Raw genomic sequence first — 19457 nt, forward strand, 5'->3', positions numbered from 1 at the left:
TTTAACTGCTCCAGGAGACATGCACCTTTGCCTTGCTACCCCGGGAAACTCCCATTTCCCATTTCTGCTACTACACTGAGATCTAACTGCTCCAGGAGATGTGCACCTTTGCCTTGCTACCCCTTGAAACTCCCATATCTGCTCCTGTGCACGATCTGAATGACACCTGGCCTAATCGGATCGTTGTCTGTCTTCCCTCTTTTCACCCTCCCTTGCTGTGTCGCGCCTTGATATACTTGTGTATAGCCACATTATGCCACATCATATAATATCATCATATCTGTTCCTATGCTGAGCTCTAACTGCTCCAGAAGAAGCGCACCTTTGCCTTGCTACCCCGGGAAACTCCAATATCTGCTACTAAGCTGAGCTCTAACTGCTCCATGAGACGCGCACCATTGCTTTGCTAAACTGGGAAACTCCCATATATGCTACTACGCTGAGCTCTAACTGCTCGAGGAGATGCACACCTTTGCCTTGCTACCCTGGGAAACTCCCATATCTGCTACTACGCTGAGCTCTTACTGCTGCAGGAGACGTGCACCTTTGCCTTGCTACCCCGGGAAACTCCCATTTCTGCTACTACGCTGAGCTCTAACTGCTCCAGGAGACGTGCACCTTTGCCTTGCTACCATGGGAAACTCCCATATCTGCTCCTGTGCTGAGCTCTAACTTCTCCAGGAGTCGCGCACCTTTGCCTTGCTACCCTGTGAAACTCGCATATCTGCTACTACACTAATCTCTAATGGCTTCAGGAGACGCGCACCTTTGCCTTGCTACTCTGGGAAACTCCCATATCTGCTACTACGCTGAGCTCTAACTGCTCCAGGAGACGTGCACCTTTGTCTTGCTACCCTAGGAAACTCCCATATCTGCTCCTGTGCTGAGCTCTAACTGCTCCAGGAGTCGCACATTTGCTTGCTACCCCGGGAACTCCCATATCTGATCCTGTGCTGAGCTCAAACTGCTTCAGGAGACCCGCACCTTTGCCTTGCTACTCTGGGAAACTCCCATATCTGCTACTATGCTGAGATCTAACTGCTGCAGGAGACGCGCACCTTTGGCTTGCTGCCCTGGGAAACTCCCATTTCTGCTACTACACTGAGCTCTAACTGCTATAGGAGACGTGCACCTTTGCCTTGCTACCCCGGGAAACTCCCATATCTGCTCCTGTGTTGAGCTCTAACTGCTCAAGGAGTCGCGCACCTTTGCCTTGCTACCCTGTGAAACTCCCATATCTGCTACTACACTAAGCTCTAACTGCTTCAGGAGACGCGCACCTTTGTCTTGCTACCCCGGGAACTCCCATATCTACTCCTATGCTGAGCTCTAACTGCTCAAGGAGATGGCCAACTGTGCCTTGCAACCCGGGGAAACTCCCATATATGCTCCTGTACTGAGCTCTAACTGCTCCAAGAGATGTGCACATTTGTCTTGCTACCCTGGGAAACTCCCATATCTGCTACTACGCTGAGCTCTAACTTCTCCAGGAGACGCGCACCTTTGCCTTGCTACCCTGGGAAACTCCCATATCTGCTACTATGCTGAGATCTAACTGCTGCAGGAGACGCGCACCTTTGGCTTGCTGCCCTGGGAAACTCCCATTTCTGCTACTACACTGAGCTCTAACTGCTCAAGAAGTCGCGCACCTTTGCCTTGCTACCCTGTGAAACTCCCATATCTGCTACTACACTAAGCTCTAACTGCTTCAGGAGACGCGCACCTTTGTCTTGCTACCCCGGGAACTCCCATATCTACTCCTATGCTGAGCTCTAACTGCTCAAGGAGATGGCCAACTGTGCCTTGCAACCCGGGGAAACTCCCATATATGCTCCTGTACTGAGCTTTAACTGCTCCAGGAGACATGCACCTTTGCCTTGCTACCCCGGGAAACTCCCATTTCCCATTTCTGCTACTACACTGAGATCTAACTGCTCCAGGAGACGTGTACCTTTGCCTTGCTACCCCTTGAAACTCCCATATATGCTCCTGTGCACGATCTGAATGACACCTGGCCTAATCGGATCGTTGTCTGTCTTCCCTCTTTTCACCCTCTCTTGCTGTGTTGCGCCTTGACACACTTGTGTATAGCCACATTATGCCACATCATATAATATCATCATATCTGCTCCTATGCTGAGCTCTAACTGCTACAGAAGAAGCGCACCTTTGCCTTGCTACCCCGGGAAACTCCAATATCTGCTACTACGCTGAGCTCTAACTGCTCCAGGAGACGTGCACCTTTGTCTTGCTACCCTGGGAAACTCCCATATCTGCTACTACGCTGAGCTCTAACTTCTCCAGGAGACGTGCACCTATGCCTTGCTGCCCTGGGAAACTCCCATATATGCTACTACACTGAGCTTTAACTGCTCCAGGAGATGTGCACCTTTGCCTTGCTACCCCGGGAAATTCCCATTTCTGCTGCTACACTGAGCTCTAACTGCTCCAGGAGACGTGCACTTTTGCCTTGCTACCCCGGGAAACTCCCATATCTGCTCCTGTGCTGTGCTCTAACTGCTCCAGGAGACGTGCACTTTTGCCTTGCTACCCCGGGAAACTCCCATATCTGCTCCTGTGCTGAGCTCTAACTGCTCCAGGAGTCACGCACCTTTGCCTTGCTAACCTGTGATAATCCCATATCTGCAACTACACTAAGCTCTAACGGCTTCAGTAAAAGGGCACCTTTGCCTTGCTACTCTGGGAAACTCCCATATCTGCTACTACGCTGAGCTCAAACTGCTTCAGGAGACCCGCACCTTTGCCTTGCTACTCTGGGAAACTCCCATATCTGCTACTACGCTGAGATCTAACTGCTGCAGGAGACGCGCACCTTTGGCTTGCTGCCCTGGGAAACTCCCATTTCTGCTACTACACTGAGCTCTAACTGCTATAGGAGACGTGCACCTTTGCCTTGCTACCCCGGGAAACTCCCATATCTGCTACTACGCTGAGCTCTAACTGCTCCATGAGATGTGCACCTTTGTCTTGCTACCCTGGGAAACTCCCATAACTGCTACTAAGCTGAGCTCTAACTTCTCCAGGAGACGCGCACCATTGCTTTGCTAAACTGGGAAACTCCCATATATGCTACTACGCTGAGCTCTAACTGCTCGAGGAGATGCACTCCTTTGCCTTGCTACCTTGGGAAACTCCCATATCTGCTACTACGCTGAGCTCTTACTGCAGCAGGAGACGCGCACCTTTGCCTTGCTACCCCGGGAAACTCCCATTTCTGCTACTACGCTGAGCTCTAACTGCTCCAGGAGACGTGCACCTTTGCCTTGCTACCATGGGAAACTCCCATATCTGCTCCTGTGCTGAACTCTAACTGCTCCAGGAGTCGCGCACCTTTGCCTTGCTACCCTGTGAAACTTGCATATCTGCTACTACACTAATCTCTAACTGCTCCAGGAGACCCGCACCTTTGCCTTGCTACTCTGGGAAACTCCCATATCTGCTACTACGCTGAGATCTAACTGCTGCAGGAGACGCGCACCTTTGGTTTGCTGCCCTGGGAAACTCCCATTTCTGCTACTACACTGAGCTCTAACTGCTATAGGAGACGTGCACCTTTGCCTTGCTACCCCGGGAAACTCCCATATCTGCTCCTGTGTTGAGCTCTAACTGCTCAAGGAGTCGCGCACCTTTGCCTTGCTACCCTGTGAAACTCCCATATCTGCTACTACACTAAGCTCTAACTGCTTCAGGAGACGCGCACCTTTGTCTTGCTACCCCGGGAACTCCCATATCTACTCCTATGCTGAGCTCTAACTGCTCAAGGAGATGGCCAACTGTGCCTTGCAACCCGGGGAAACTCCCATATATGCTCCTGTACTGAGCTTTAACTGCTCCAGGAGACATGCACCTTTGCCTTGCTACCCCGGGAAACTCCCATTTCCCATTTCTGCTACTACACTGAGATCTAACTGCTCCAGGAGACGTGTACCTTTGCCTTGCTACCCCTTGAAACTCCCATATATGCTCCTGTGCACGATCTGAATGACACCTGGCCTAATCGGATCGTTGTCTGTCTTCCCTCTTTTCACCCTCTCTTGCTGTGTTGCGCCTTGACACACTTGTGTATAGCCACATTATGCCACATCATATAATATCATCATATCTGCTCCTATGCTGAGCTCTAACTGCTACAGAAGAAGCGCACCTTTGCCTTGCTACCCCGGGAAACTCCAATATCTGCTACTACGCTGAGCTCTAACTGCTCCAGGAGACGTGCACCTTTGTCTTGCTACCCTGGGAAACTCCCATATCTGCTACTACGCTGAGCTCTAACTTCTCCAGGAGACGTGCACCTATGCCTTGCTGCCCTGGGAAACTCCCATATATGCTACTACACTGAGCTTTAACTGCTCCAGGAGATGTGCACCTTTGCCTTGCTACCCCGGGAAATTCCCATTTCTGCTGCTACACTGAGCTCTAACTGCTCCAGGAGACGTGCACTTTTGCCTTGCTACCCCGGGAAACTCCCATATCTGCTCCTGTGCTGTGCTCTAACTGCTCCAGGAGACGTGCACTTTTGCCTTGCTACCCCGGGAAACTCCCATATCTGCTCCTGTGCTGAGCTCTAACTGCTCCAGGAGTCACGCACCTTTGCCTTGCTAACCTGTGATAATCCCATATCTGCAACTACACTAAGCTCTAACGGCTTCAGTAAAAGGGCACCTTTGCCTTGCTACTCTGGGAAACTCCCATATCTGCTACTACGCTGAGCTCAAACTGCTTCAGGAGACCCGCACCTTTGCCTTGCTACTCTGGGAAACTCCCATATCTGCTACTACGCTGAGATCTAACTGCTGCAGGAGACGTGCACCTTTGCCTTGCTACCCCGGGAAACTCCCATATCTGCTACTACGCTGAGCTCTAACTGCTCCATGAGATGTGCACCTTTGTCTTGCTACCCTGGGAAACTCCCATAACTGCTACTAAGCTGAGCTCTAACTTCTCCAGGAGACGCGCACCATTGCTTTGCTAAACTGGGAAACTCCCATATATGCTACTACGCTGAGCTCTAACTGCTCGAGGAGATGCACTCCTTTGCCTTGCTACCTTGGGAAACTCCCATATCTGCTACTACGCTGAGCTCTTACTGCAGCAGGAGACGCGCACCTTTGCCTTGCTACCCCGGGAAACTCCCATTTCTGCTACTACGCTGAGCTCTAACTGCTCCAGGAGACGTGCACCTTTGCCTTGCTACCATGGGAAACTCCCATATCTGCTCCTGTGCTGAACTCTAACTGCTCCAGGAGTCGCGCACCTTTGCCTTGCTACCCTGTGAAACTTGCATATCTGCTACTACACTAATCTCTAACTGCTCCAGGAGACCCGCACCTTTGCCTTGCTACTCTGGGAAACTCCCATATCTGCTACTACGCTGAGATCTAACTGCTGCAGGAGACGCGCACCTTTGGTTTGCTGCCCTGGGAAACTCCCATTTCTGCTACTACACTGAGCTCTAACTGCTATAGGAGACGTGCACCTTTGCCTTGCTACCCCGGGAAACTCCCATATCTGCTCCTGTGTTGAGCTCTAACTGCTCAAGGAGTCGCGCACCTTTGCCTTGCTACCCTGTGAAACTCCCATATCTGCTACTACACTAAGCTCTAACTGCTTCAGGAGACGCGCACCTTTGTCTTGCTACCCCGGGAACTCCCATATCTACTCCTATGCTGAGCTCTAACTGCTCAAGGAGATGGCCAACTGTGCCTTGCAACCCGGGGAAACTCCCATATATGCTCCTGTACTGAGCTCTAACTGCTCCAGGAGATGTGCACCTTTGTCTTGCTACCCTGGGAAACTCCCATATCTGCTACTACGCTGAGCTCTAACTTCTCCAGGAGATGCACACCTTTGCCTTGCTACCCTGGGAAACTCCCATATATGCTACTACACTGAGCTTTAACTGCTCCAGGAGACATGCACCTTTGCCTTGCTACCCCGGGAAACTCCCATTTCCCATTTCTGCTACTACACTGAGATCTAACTGCTCCAGGAGACGTGCACCTTTGCCTTGCTACCCTGGGAAACTCCCATATATGCTACTACACTGAGCTTTAACTGCTCCAGGAGATGTGCACCTTTGCCTTGCTACCCTGGGAAACACCCATTTCTGCTACTACGCTGAGATCTAACTGCTCCAGGAGACGTGCCCCTTTGCCTTGCTACCCCTTATAACTCCCATATCTGCTCCTGTGCTGAGCTCTAACTGCTCCAGGAGATGCACACCTTTGCCTTGCTACCCTGGGAAACTCCCATATCTGCTACTACGCTGAGCTCTAACTGCTGCTGGAGACGCGCACCTTTGCCTTGCTACCCCGGGAAACTCCCATTTCTGCTACTACACTGAGCACTAACTGCTCCAGGAGACGTGCACCTTTGCCTTGCTACCCCGGGAAACTCCCATATCTGCTCCTGTGCTGAGCTCTAACTGCTCCAGGAGACGTGCACCTTTGTCTTGCTACCCCGGGAAACTCCCATATCTGCTCCTGTGCTGAGCTCTAACTGCTCCAGGAGTCACGCACCTTTGCCTTGCTAACCTGTGATAATCCCATATCTGCAACTACACTAAGCTCAAACGGCTTCAGGAGACGCGCACCTTTGCCTTGCTACTCTGGGAAACTCCCATATCTGCTACTACGCTGAGCTCTAACTGCTCCAGGAGACGTGCACCTTTGTCTTGCTACCCCGGGAAACTCCCATATCTGCTCCTGTGCTGAGCTCTAACTGCTCCAGGAGTCGCGCACCTTTGCCTTGCTACCCTGTGAAACTCACATATCTGCTACTACACTAAGCTCGAACTGCTTCAGGAGATGCGCACCTTTGTCTTGCTACCCCGGGAACTCCCATATCTACGCCTTTGCTGAGCTCTAACTGCTCAAGGAGATGCCCAACTGTGCCTTGCAACCCGGGGAAACTCCCATATATGCTCCTATACTGAGCTCTAACTGCTCCAGGAGATGTGCACCTTTGTCTTGCTTCCCTGGGAAACTCCCATATCTGCTACTAGGCTGAGCTCTAACTTCTCCAGGAGATGCACACCTTTGCCTTGCTACCCTGGGAAACTCCCATATCTGCTACTACACTGAGCTTTAACTGCTCCAGGAGACGTACAACTTTGCCTTGGTTCCCCCGGGAAACTCCAATTTCCCATTTCTGCTACTACCCTGAGATCTAACTGCTCCAGGAGACATGCACCTTTGCCTTGCTACCCCTTGAAACTCCCTTATCTGCTCCTGTGCGCGATCTGAATCACCTGGCCTAGTAGGATCGTTGTCTGTCTTCCCTCTTTTCACCCTCCCTTGCTGTTTCGCGCCTTGACACACTTGTGTATAGCCACATTATGCCACATCATATCATATCATCATATCTGCTCCTATACTAAGCTCTAACTGCTCCAGAAGAAGCGCACCTTTGCCTTGCTACCCCGGGAAACTCCAATATCTGCTGCTAAGCTGAGCTCTAACTGCTCCAGGAGACGTGCACCTTTGTCTTGCTACCCTGGGAAACTCCCATATCTGATACTACGCTGAGCTCTAACTTCTCCAGGAGACGCGTACCTTCGCCTTGCTACCCTGGGAAACTCCCATATATGCTACTACATCGAGCTTTAACTGCTCCAGGAGACATGCACCTTTGCCTTGCTACCCCGGGAAACTCCAATATCTGCTGCTAAACTGAGCTCTAACTGCTCCAGGAGACGTGCACCTTTGTCTTGCTACCCTGGGAAACTCGCATATCTGATACTACGCTGAGCTCTAACTTCTCCAGGAGACGCGTACCTTTGCCTTGCTACCCTGGGAAACTCCCATATATGCTACTACATCGAGCTTTAACTGCTCCAGGAGACGTGTACCTTTGCCTTGCTACCCCTTGAAACTCCCATATCTGCTCCTGTGCACGATCTGAATGACACCTGGCCTAATCGGATCGTTGTCTGTCTTCCCTCTTTTCACCCTCCCTTGCTGTGTCGCGCCTTGATATACTTGTGTATAGCCACATTATGCCACATCATATAATATCATCATATCTGCTCCTATGCTGAGCTCTAACTGCTCCAGAAGAAGCGCACCTTTGCCTTGCTACCCCAGGAAACTCCAATATCTGCTACTACGCTGAGCTCTAACTGCTCCATGAGACGTGCACCTTTGTCTTGCTACCCTGGGAAACTCCCATAACTGCTACTAAGCTGAGCTCTAACTTCTCCAGGAGACGCGCACCATTGCTTTGCTAAACTGGGAAACTCCCATATATGCTACTACGCTGAGCTCTAACTGCTCGAGGAGATGCACTCCTTTGCCTTGCTACCCTGGGAAACTCCCATATCTGCTACTACGCTGAGCTCTTACTGCAGCAGGAGACGCGCACCTTTGCCTTGCTACCCCGGGGAACTCCCATTTCTGCTACTACGCTGAGCTCTAACTGCTCCAGGAGACGTGCACCTTTGCCTTGCTACCATGGGAAACTCCCATATCTGCTCCTGTGCTGAACTCTAACTGCTCCAGGAGTCGCGCACCTTTGCCTTGCTACCCTGTGAAATTTGCATATCTGCTACTACACTAATCTCTAACTGCTCCAGGAGACCCGCACCTTTGCCTTGCTACTCTGGGAAACTCCCATATCTGCTACTACGCTGAGATCTAACTGCTGCAGGAGACGCGCACCTTTGGTTTGCTGCCCTGGGAAACTCCCATTTCTGCTACTACACTGAGCTCTAACTGCTATAGGAGACGTGCACCTTTGCCTTGCTACCCCGGGAAACTCCCATATCTGCTCCTGTGTTGAGCTCTAACTGCTCAAGGAGTCGCGCACCTTTGCCTTGCTACCCTGTGAAACTCCCATATCTGCTACTACACTAAGCTCTAACTGCTTCAGGAGACGCGCACCTTTGTCTTGCTACCGCGGGAACTCCCATATCTACTCCTATGCTGAGCTCTAACTGCTCAAGGAGATGGCCAACTGTGCCTTGCAACCCGGGGCAACTCCCATATATGCTCCTGTACTGAGCTCTAACTGCTCCAGGAGATGTGCACCTTTGTCTTGCTACCCTGGGAAACTCCCATATATGCTACTACACTGAGCTTTAACTGCTCCAGGAGACATGCACCTTTGCCTTGCTACCCCGGGAAACTCCATTTCCCATTTCTGCTACTACACTCAGATCTAACTGCTCCAGGAGACGTGCACCTTTGCCTTGCTACCCCTTGAAACTCCCATATCTGCTCCTGTGCATGATCTGAATGACACCTGGCCTAATCGGATCGTTGTCTGTCTTCCCTCTTTTCATCCTCTCTTGCTGTGTTGCGCCTTGACACACTTGTGTATAGCCACATTATGCCACATCATATAATATCATCATATCTGCTCCTATGCTGAGCTCTAACTGCTACAGAAGAAGCGCACCTTTGCCTTGCTACCCCGGGAAACTCCAATATCTGCTACTACGCTGAGCTCTAACTGCTCCAGGAGACGTGCACCTTTGTCTTGCTACCCTGGGAAACTCCCATATCTGCTACTACGCTGAGCTCTAACTTCTCCAGGAGACGTGCACCTTTGCCTTGCTACCCTGGGAAACTCCCATATATGCTACTACACTGAGCTTTAACTGCTCCAGGAGATGTGCACCTTTGCCTTGCTACCCTGGGAAACACCCATTTCTGCTACTACGCTGAGATCTAACTGCTCCAGGAGACGTGCCCCTTTGCCTTGCTACCCCTTATAACTCCCATATCTGCTCCTGTGCTGAGCTCTAACTGCTCCAGGAGATGCACACCTTTGCCTTGCTACCCTGGGAAACTCCCATATCTGCTACTACACTGAGCTCTAACTGCTGCTGGAGACGCGCACCTTTGCCTTGCTACCCCGGGAAACTCCCATTTCTGCTACTACACTGAGCACTAACTGCTCCAGGAGACGTGCACCTTTGCCTTGCTACCCCGGGAAACTCCCATATCTGCTCCTGTGCTGAGCTCTAACTGCTCCAGGAGACGTGCACCTTTGTCTTGCTACCCTGGGAAACTCCCATATCTGCTCCTGTGCTGAGCTCTAACTGCTCCAGGAGTCACGCACCTTTGCCTTGCTAACCTGTGATAATCCCATATCTGCAACTACACTAAGCTCAAACGGCTTCAGGAGACGCGTACCTTTGCCTTGCTACTCTGGGAAACTCCCATATCTGCTACTACGCTGAGCTCTAACTGCTCCAGGAGACGTGCACCTTTGTCTTGCTACCCCGGGAAACTCCCATATCTGCTCCTGTGCTGAGCTCTAACTGCTTCAGGAGTCGCGCACCTTTGCCTTGCTACCCTGTGAAACTCACATATCTGCTACTACACTAAGCTCGAACTGCTTCAGGAGATGCGCACCTTTGTCTTGCTACCCCGGGAACTCCCATATCTACGCCTTTGCTTAGCTCTAACTGCTCAAGGAGATGCCCAACTGTGCCTTGCAACCCGGGGAAACTCCCATATATGCTCCTATACTGAGCTCTAACTGCTCCAGGAGATGTGCACCTTTGTCTTGCTTCCCTGGGAAACTCCCATATCTGCTACTAGGCTGAGCTCTAACTTCTCCAGGAGATGCACACCTTTGCCTTGCTACCCTGGGAAACTCCCATATATGCTACTACACTGAGCTTTAACTGCTCCAGGACACGTACACCTTTGCCTTGCTACCCCAGGAAACTCCAATTTCCCATTTCTGCTACTACCCTGAGATCTAAATGCTCCAGGAGACATGCACCTTTGCCTTGCTACCCCTTGAAACTCCCTTATCTGCTCCTGTGCGCGATCTGAATCACCTGGCCTAGTAGCATCGTTGTCTGTCTTCCCTCTTTTCACCCTCCCTTGCTGTTTCGCGCCTTGACACACTTGTGTATAGCCACATTATGCCACATCATATCATATCATCATATCTGCTCCTATACTAAGCTCTAACTGCTCCAGAAGAAGCGCACCTTTGCCTTGCTACCCCGGGAAACTCCAATATCTGCTACTAAGCTGAGCTCTAACTGCTCCAGGAGACGTGCACCTTTGTCTTGCTACCCTGGGAAACTCCCATATCTGCTACTACGCTGAGCTCTAACTTCTCCAGGAGACGCGTACCTTTGCCTTGCTACCCTGGGAAACTCCCATATATGCTACTACATCGAGCTTTAACTGCTCCAGGAGACATGCACCTTTGCCTTGCTACCCCGGGAAACTCCCATTTCCCATTTCGGCTACTACACTGAGATCTAACTGCTCCAGGAGACGTGCACCTTTGCCTTTCTACCCCTTGAAACTCCCATATCTGCTCCTGTGCACGATCTGAATGACACCTGGCCTAATCGGATCGTTGTCTGTCTTCCCTCTTTTCACCCTCCCTTGCTGTGTCGCACCTTGATATACTTGTGTATAGCCACATTATGCCACATCATATAATATCATCATATCTGCTCCTATGCTGAGCTCTAACTGCTCCAGAAGAAGCGCACCTTTGCCTTGCTACCCCGGGAAACTCCAATATCTGCTACTACGCTGAGCTCTAACTGCTCCAGGAGACGTGCACCTTTGTCTTGCTACCTCGGAAAACTCCCATATCTGCTCCTGTGCTGAGCTCTAACTGCTCCAGAAGAAGCGCACCTTTGCCTTGCTACCCCGGGAAACTCCAATATCTGCTACTACGCTGAGCTCTAACTGCTCCAGGAGATGTGCACCTTTGCCTTGCTACCCCGGGAAATTCCAATATCTGCTACTACGCTGAGCTCTAACTGCTCCATGAGACGTGCACCTTTGTCTTGCTACCCTGGGAAACTCCCATAACTGCTACTAAGCTGAGCTCTAACTTCTCCAGGAGACGCGCACCATTGCTTTGCTAAACTGGGAAACTCCCATATATGCTACTACGCTGAGCTCTAACTGCTCGAGGAGATGCACTTCTTTGCCTTGCTACCCTGGGAAACTCCCATATCTGCTACTACGCTGAGCTCTTACTGCAGCAGGAGACGCGCACCTTTGCCTTGCTACCCCGGGAAACTCCCATTTCTGCTACTACGCTGAGCTCTAACTGCTCCAGGAGACGTGCACCTTTGCCTTGCTACCATGGGAAACTCCCATATCTGCTCCTGTGCTGAACTCTAACTGCTCCAGGAGTCGCGCACCTTTGCCTTGCTACCCTGTGAAACTTGCATATCTGCTACTACACTAATCTCTAACTGCTCCAGGAGACCCGCACCTTTGCCTTGCTACTCTGGGAAACTCCCATATCTGCTACTACGCTGAGATCTAACTGCTGCAGGAGACGCGCACCTTTGGTTTGCTGCCCTGGGAAACTTCCATTTCTGCTACTACACTGAGCTCTAACTGCTATAGGAGACGTGCACCTTTGCCTTGCTACCCCGGGAAACTCCCATATCTGCTCCTGTGTTGAGCTCTAACTGCTCAAGGAGTCGCGCACCTTTGCCTTGCTACCCTGTGAAACTCCCATATCTGCTACTACACTAAGCTCTAACTGCTTCAGGAGACGCGCACCTTTGTCTTGCTACCCCGGGAACTCCCATATCTACTCCTATGCTGAGCTCTAACTGCTCAAGGAGATGGCCAACTGTGCCTTGCAACCCGGGGAAACTCCCATATATGCTCCTGTACTGAGCTCTAACTGCTCCAGGAGATGTGCACCTTTGTCTTGCTACCCTGGGAAACGCCCATATCTGCTACTACGCTGAGCTCTAACTTCTCCAGGAGATGCGCACCTTTGCCTTGCTACCCTGGGAAACTCCCATATATGCTACTACACTGAGCTTTAACTGCTCCAGGAGACATGCACCTTTGCCTTGCTACCCCGGGAAACTCCCATTTCCCATTTCTGCTACTACACTGAGATCTAACTGCTCCAGGAGACGTGCACCTTTGCCTTGCTACCCCTTGAAACTCCCATATCTGCTCCTGTGCATGATCTGAATGACACCTGGCCTAATCGGATCATTGTCTGTCTTCCCTCTTTTCACCCTCTCTTGCTGTGTTGCGCCTTGACACACTTGTGTATAGCCACATTATGCCACATCATATAATATCATCATATCTGCTCCTATGCTGAGCTCTAACTGCTACAGAAGAAGCGCACCTTTGCCTTGCTACCCCGGGAAACTCCAATATCTGCTACTACGCTGAGCTCTAACTGCTCCAGGAGACGTGCACCTTTGTCTTGCTACCCTGGGAAACTCCCATATCTGCTACTACGCTGAGCTCTAACTTCTCCAGGAGACGTGCACCTTTGCCTTGCTACCCTGGGAAACTCCCATATATGCTACTACACTGAGCTTTAACTGCTCCAGGAGATGTGCACCTTTGCCTTGCTACCCTGGGAAACACCCATTTCTGCTACTACGCTGAGATCTAACTGCTCCAGGAGATGTGCCCCTTTGCCTTGCTACCCCTTATAACTCCCATATCTGCTCCTGTGCTGAGCTCTAACTGCTCCAGGAGATGCACACCTTTGCCTTGCTACCCTGGGAAACTCCCATATCTGCTACTACGCTGAGCTCTAACTGCTGCTGGAGACGCGCACCTTTGCCTTGCTACCCCGGGAAACTCCCATTTCTGCTACTACACTGAGCACTAACTGCTCCAGGAGACGTGCACCTTTGCCTTGCTACCCCGGGAAACTCCCATATCTGCTCCTGTGCTGAGCTCTAACTGCTCCAGGAGACGTGCACCTTTGTCTTGCTACCCCGGGAAACTCCCATATCTGCTCCTGTGCTGAGCTCTAACTGCTCCAGGAGTCACGCACCTTTGCCTTGCTAACCTGTGATAATCCCATATCTGCAACTACACTAAGCTCAAACGGCTTCAGGAGACGCGCACCTTTGCCTTGCTACTCTGGGAAACTCCCATATCTGCTACTACGCTGAGCTCTAACTGCTCCAGGAGACGTGCACCTTTGTCTTGCTACCCCGGGAAACTCCCATATCTGCTCCTGTGCTGAGCTCTAACTGCTCCAGGAGTCGCGCACCTTTGCCTTGCTACCCTGTGAAACTCACATATCTGCTACTACACTAAGCTCGAACTGCTTCAAGAGATGCGCACCTTTGTCTTGCTACCCCGGGAACTCCCATATCTATGCCTTTGCTGAGCTCTAACTGCTCAAGGAGATGCCCAACTGTGCCTTGCAACCCGGGGAAACTCCCATATATGCTCCTATACTGAGCTCTAACTGCTCCAGGAGATGTGCACCTTTGTCTTGCTTCCCTGGGAAACTCCCATATCTGCTACTAGGCTGAGCTCTAACTTCTCCAGGAGATGCACACCTTTGCCTTGCTACCCTGGGAAACTCCCATATATGCTACTACACTGAGCTTTAACTGCTCCAGGAGACATGCACCTTTGCCTTGCTACCCCTTGAAACTCCCTTATCTGCTCCTGTGCGCGATCTGAATCACCTGGCCTAGTAGGATCGTTGTCTGTCTTCCCTCTTTTCACCCTCCCTTGCTGTTTCGTGCCTTGACACACTTGTGTATAGCCACATTATGCCACATCATATCATATCATCATATCTGCTCCTATACTAAGCTCTAAATGCTCCAGAAGAAGCGCACCTTTGCCTTGCTACCCCGGGAAACTCCAATATCTGCTACTAAGCTGAGCTCTAACTGCTCCAGGAGACGTGCACCTTTGTCTTGCTACCCTGGGAAACTACCATATCTGCTACTACGCTAAGCTCTAACTTCTCCAGGAGATGCGCACCTTTGCCTTGCTACCCTGGGAAACTCCCATATATGCTACTACACTGAGCTTTAACTGCTCCAGGAGACGTGCACCTTTGCCTTGCTACCCTGGGAAACACCCATTTCTGCTACTACGCTGAGATCTAACTGCTCCAGGAGACGTGCACCTTTGCCTTGCTACCCCTTGAAACTCCCATATCTGCTCCTGTGCTGAGCTCTAACTGCTCCAGGTGATGCACACCTTTGCCTTGCTACCCTGGGAAACTCCCACTTCTTCTACTACACTGAGCTCTAACTTCTCCAGGAGACGCGCACCTTTGCCTTGCTACCCTGGGAAACTCCCATATATGCTACTACACTAAGCTTTAACTGCTCCAGGAGACGTGCACCTTTGCCTTGCTACCCCGGGAAACTCCAATATCTGCTACTAAGCTGACCTCTAACTGCTCCAGGAGATGTGCACCTTTGCCTTGCTACCCCGGGAAACTCCCATTTCTGCTACTACGCTGAGCTCTAACTGCTCCAGGAGACGTGCACCTTTGCCTTGCTACCCCGGGAAACTCCCATATCTGCTCCTGTGCTGAGCTCTAACTGCTCCAGGAGTCGCGCACCTTTGCCTTGCTACCCTGTGAAATTCCCATATCAGCTACTACACTAAGCTCTAACGGCTTCAGGAGACGCGCACCTTTGCCTTGCTACCACGGGAAACTCCCATTTCTGCTACTACGCTGAGCTCTAACTGTTCCAGGAGATGTGCACCTTTGCCTTGCTACCCCGGGAAACTCCCATATCTGCTCCTGTGCTGAGCTCTAACTGCTCCAGGAGACTTACACCTTTGCCTTGCTACCCCAGGAAACTCCAATTTCCCATTTCTGCTACTACCCTGAGATCTAACTGCTCCAGGAGACATGCACCTTTGCCTTGCTACCCCTTGAAACTCCCTTATCTGCTCCTGTGCGCGATCTGAATCACCTGGCCTAGTAGGATCGTTGTCTGTCTTCCCTCTTTTCACCCTCCCTTGCTGTTTCGCGCCCTGACACACTTGTGTATAGCCACATTATGCCACCTCATATCATATCATCATATCTGCTCCTATACTAAGCTCTAACTGCTCCAGAAGAAGCGCACCTTTGCCTTGCTACCCCGGGAAACTCCAATATCTGCTACTAAGCTGAGCTCTAACTGCTCCAGGAGACGTGCACCTTTGTCTTGCTACCCTGGGAAACTCCCATATCTGCTACTACGCTGAGCTCTAACTTCTCCAGGAGATGCGTACCTTTGCCTTGCTACCCTGGGAAACTCCCATATATGCTACTACATCGAGCTTTAACTGCTCCAGGAGACATGCACCTTTGCCTTGCTACCCCGGGAAACTCCCATTTCCCATTTCTGCTACTACACTGAGATCTAACTGCTCCAGGAGACGTGCACCTTTGCCTTGCTACCCCTTGAAACTCCCATATCTGCTCCTGTGCACGATCTGAATGACACCTGGCCTAATCGGATCGTTGTCTGTCTTCCCTCTTTTCACCCTCCCTTGCTGTGTCGCGCCTTGATATACTTGTGTATAGCCACATTATGCCACATCATATAATATCATCATATCTGCTCCTATGCTGAGCTCTAACTGCTCCAGAAGAAGAGCACCTTTGCCTTGCTACCCCGGGAAACTCCAATATCTGCTACTACGCTGAGCTCTAACTGCTCCATGAGACGTGCACCTTTGTCTTGCTACCCTGGGAAACTCCCATAACTGCTACTAAGCTGAGCTCTAACTTCTCCAGGAGACGCGCACCATTGCTTTGCTAAACTGGGAAACTCCCATATATGCTACTACGCTGAGCTCTAACTGCTCGAGGAGATGCACTCCTTTGCCTTGCTACCCTGGGAAACTCCCATATCTGCTACTACGCTGAGCTCTTACTGCAGCAGGAGACGCGCACCTTTGCCTTGCTACCCCGGGAAACTCCCATTTCTGCTACTACGCTGAGCTCTAACTGCTCCAGGAGACGTGCACCTTTGCCTTGCTACCATGGGAAACTCCCATATCTGCTCCTGTGCTGAACTCTAACTGCTCCAGGAGTCGCGCACCTTTGCCTTGCTACCCTGTGAAACTTGCATATCTGCTACTACACTAATCTCTAACTGCTCCAGGAGACCCGCACCTTTGCCTTGCTACTCTGGGAAACTCCCATATCTGCTACTACGCTGAGATCTAACTGCTGCAGGAGACGCGCACCTTTGGTTTGATGCCCTGGGAAACTCCCATTTCTGCTACTACACTGAGCTCTAACTGCTATAGGAGACGTGCACCTTTGCCTTGCTACCCCGGGAAACTCCCATATCTGCTCCTGTGTTGAGCTCTAACTGCTCAAGGAGTCGCGCACCTTTGCCTTGCTACCCTGTGAAACTCCCATATCTGCTATTACACTAAGCTCTAACTGCTTCAGGAGACGCGCACCTTTGTCTTGCTACCCCGGGAACTCCCATATCTACTCCTATGCTGAGCTCTAACTGCTCAAGGAGATGGCCAACTGTGCTTTGCAACCCGGGGAAACTCCCATATATGCTCCTGTACTGAGCTCTAACTGCTCCAGGAGATGTGCACCTTTGTCTTGCTACCCTGGGAAACGCCCATATCTGCTACTACGCTGAGCTCTAACTTCTCCAGGAGATGCGCACCTTTGCCTTGCTACCCTGGGAAACTCCCATATATGCTACTACACTGAGCTTTAACTGCTCCAGGAGACATGCACCTTTGCCTTGCTACCCCGGGAAACTCCCATTTCCCATTTCTGCTACTACACTGAGATCTAACTGCTCCAGGAGACGTGCACCTTTGCCTTGCTACCCCTTGAAACTCCCATATCTGCTCCTGTGCATGATCTGAATGACACCTGGCCTAATCGGATCGTTGTCTGTCTTCCCTCTTTTCACCCTCTCTTGCTGTGTTGCGCCTTGACACACTTGTGTATAGCCACATTATGCCACATCATATAATATCATCATATCTGCTCCTATGCTGAGCTCTAACTGCTACAGAAGAAGCGCACCTTTGCCTTGCTACCCCGGGAAACTCCAATATCTGCTACTACGCTGAGCTCTAACTGCTCCAGGAGACGTGCACCTTTGTCTTGCTACCCTGGGAAACTCCCATATCTGCTACTACGCTGAGCTCTAACTTCTCCAGGAGACGTGCACCTTTGCCTTGCTACCCTGGGAAACTCCCATATATGCTACTACACTGAGCTTTAACTGCTCCAGGAGATGTGCACCTTTGCCTTGCTACCCTGGGAAACACCCATTTCTGCTACTACGCTGAGATCTAACTGCTCCAGGAGACGTGCCCCTTTGCCTTGCTACCCCTTATAACTCCCATATCTGCTCCTGTGCTGAGCTCTAACTGCTCCAGGAGATGCACACCTTTGCCTTGCTACCCTGGGAAACTCCCATATCTGCTACTACGCTGAGCTCTAACTGCTGCTGGAGACGCGCACCTTTGCCTTGCTACCCCGGGAAACTCCCATTTCTGCTACTACACTGAGCACTAACTGCTCCAGGAGACGTGCACCTTTGCCTTGCTACCCCGGGAAACTCCCATATCTGCTCCTGTGCTGAGCTCTAACTGCTCCAGGAGACGTGCACCTTTGTCTTGCTACCCCGGGAAACTCCCATATCTGCTCCTGTGCTGAGCTCTAACTGCTCCAGGAGTCACGCACCTTTGCCTTGCTAACCTGTGATAATCCCATATCTGCAACTACACTAAGCTCAAACGGCTTCAGGAGACGCGCACCTTTGCCTTGCTACTCTGGGAAACTCCCATATCTGCTACTACGCTGAGCTCTAACTGCTCCAGGAGACGTGCACCTTTGTCTTGCTACCCCGGGAAACTCCCATATCTGCTCCTGTGCTGAGCTCTAACTGCTCCAGGAGTCGCGCACCTTTGCCTTGCTACCCTGTGAAACTCACATATCTGCTACTACACTAAGCTCGAACTGCTTCAGGAGATTCGCACCTTTGTCTTGCTACCCCGGGAACTCCCATATCTACACCTTTGCTGAGCTCTAACTGCTCAAGGAGATGCCCAACTGTGCCTTGCAACCCGGGGAAACTCCCATATATGCTCCTATACTGAGCTCTAACTGCTCCAGGAGATGTGCACCTTTGTCTTGCTTGCCTGGGAAACTCCCATATCTGCTACTAGGCTGAGCTCTAACTTCTCCAGGAGATGCACACCTTTGCCTTGCTACCCTGGGAAACTCCCATATATGCTACTACACTGAGCTTTAACTGCTCCAGGAGACGTACACCTTTGCCTTGCTACCCCGGGAAACTCCAATTTCCCATTTCTGCTACTACCCTGAGATCTAACTGCTCCAGGAGACATGCACCTTTGCCTTGCTACCCCTTGAAACTCCCTTATCTGCTCCTGTGCCCGATCTGAATCACCTGGCCTAGTAGGATCGTTGTCTGTCTTCCCTCTTTTCACCCTCCCTTGCTGTTTCGCGCCTTGACACACTTGTGTATAGCCACATTATGCCACATCATATCATATCATCATATCTGCTCCTATACACAGCTCTAACTGCTCCAGAAGAAGCGCACCTTTGCCTTGCTACCCCGGGAAACTCCAATATCTGCTACTAAGCTGAGCTCTAACTGCTCCAGGAGACGTGCACCTTTGTCTTGCTACCCTGGGAAACTACCATATCTGCTACTACGCTAAGCTCTAACTTCTCCA

This window comes from Ambystoma mexicanum, chromosome 10, assembly GCF_040938575.1.
Source record: "Ambystoma mexicanum isolate Mex_15411 chromosome 10, UKY_AmexF1_1, whole genome shotgun sequence".
In the NCBI taxonomy this organism is placed as follows: domain Eukaryota; kingdom Metazoa; phylum Chordata; class Amphibia; order Caudata; family Ambystomatidae; genus Ambystoma; species Ambystoma mexicanum.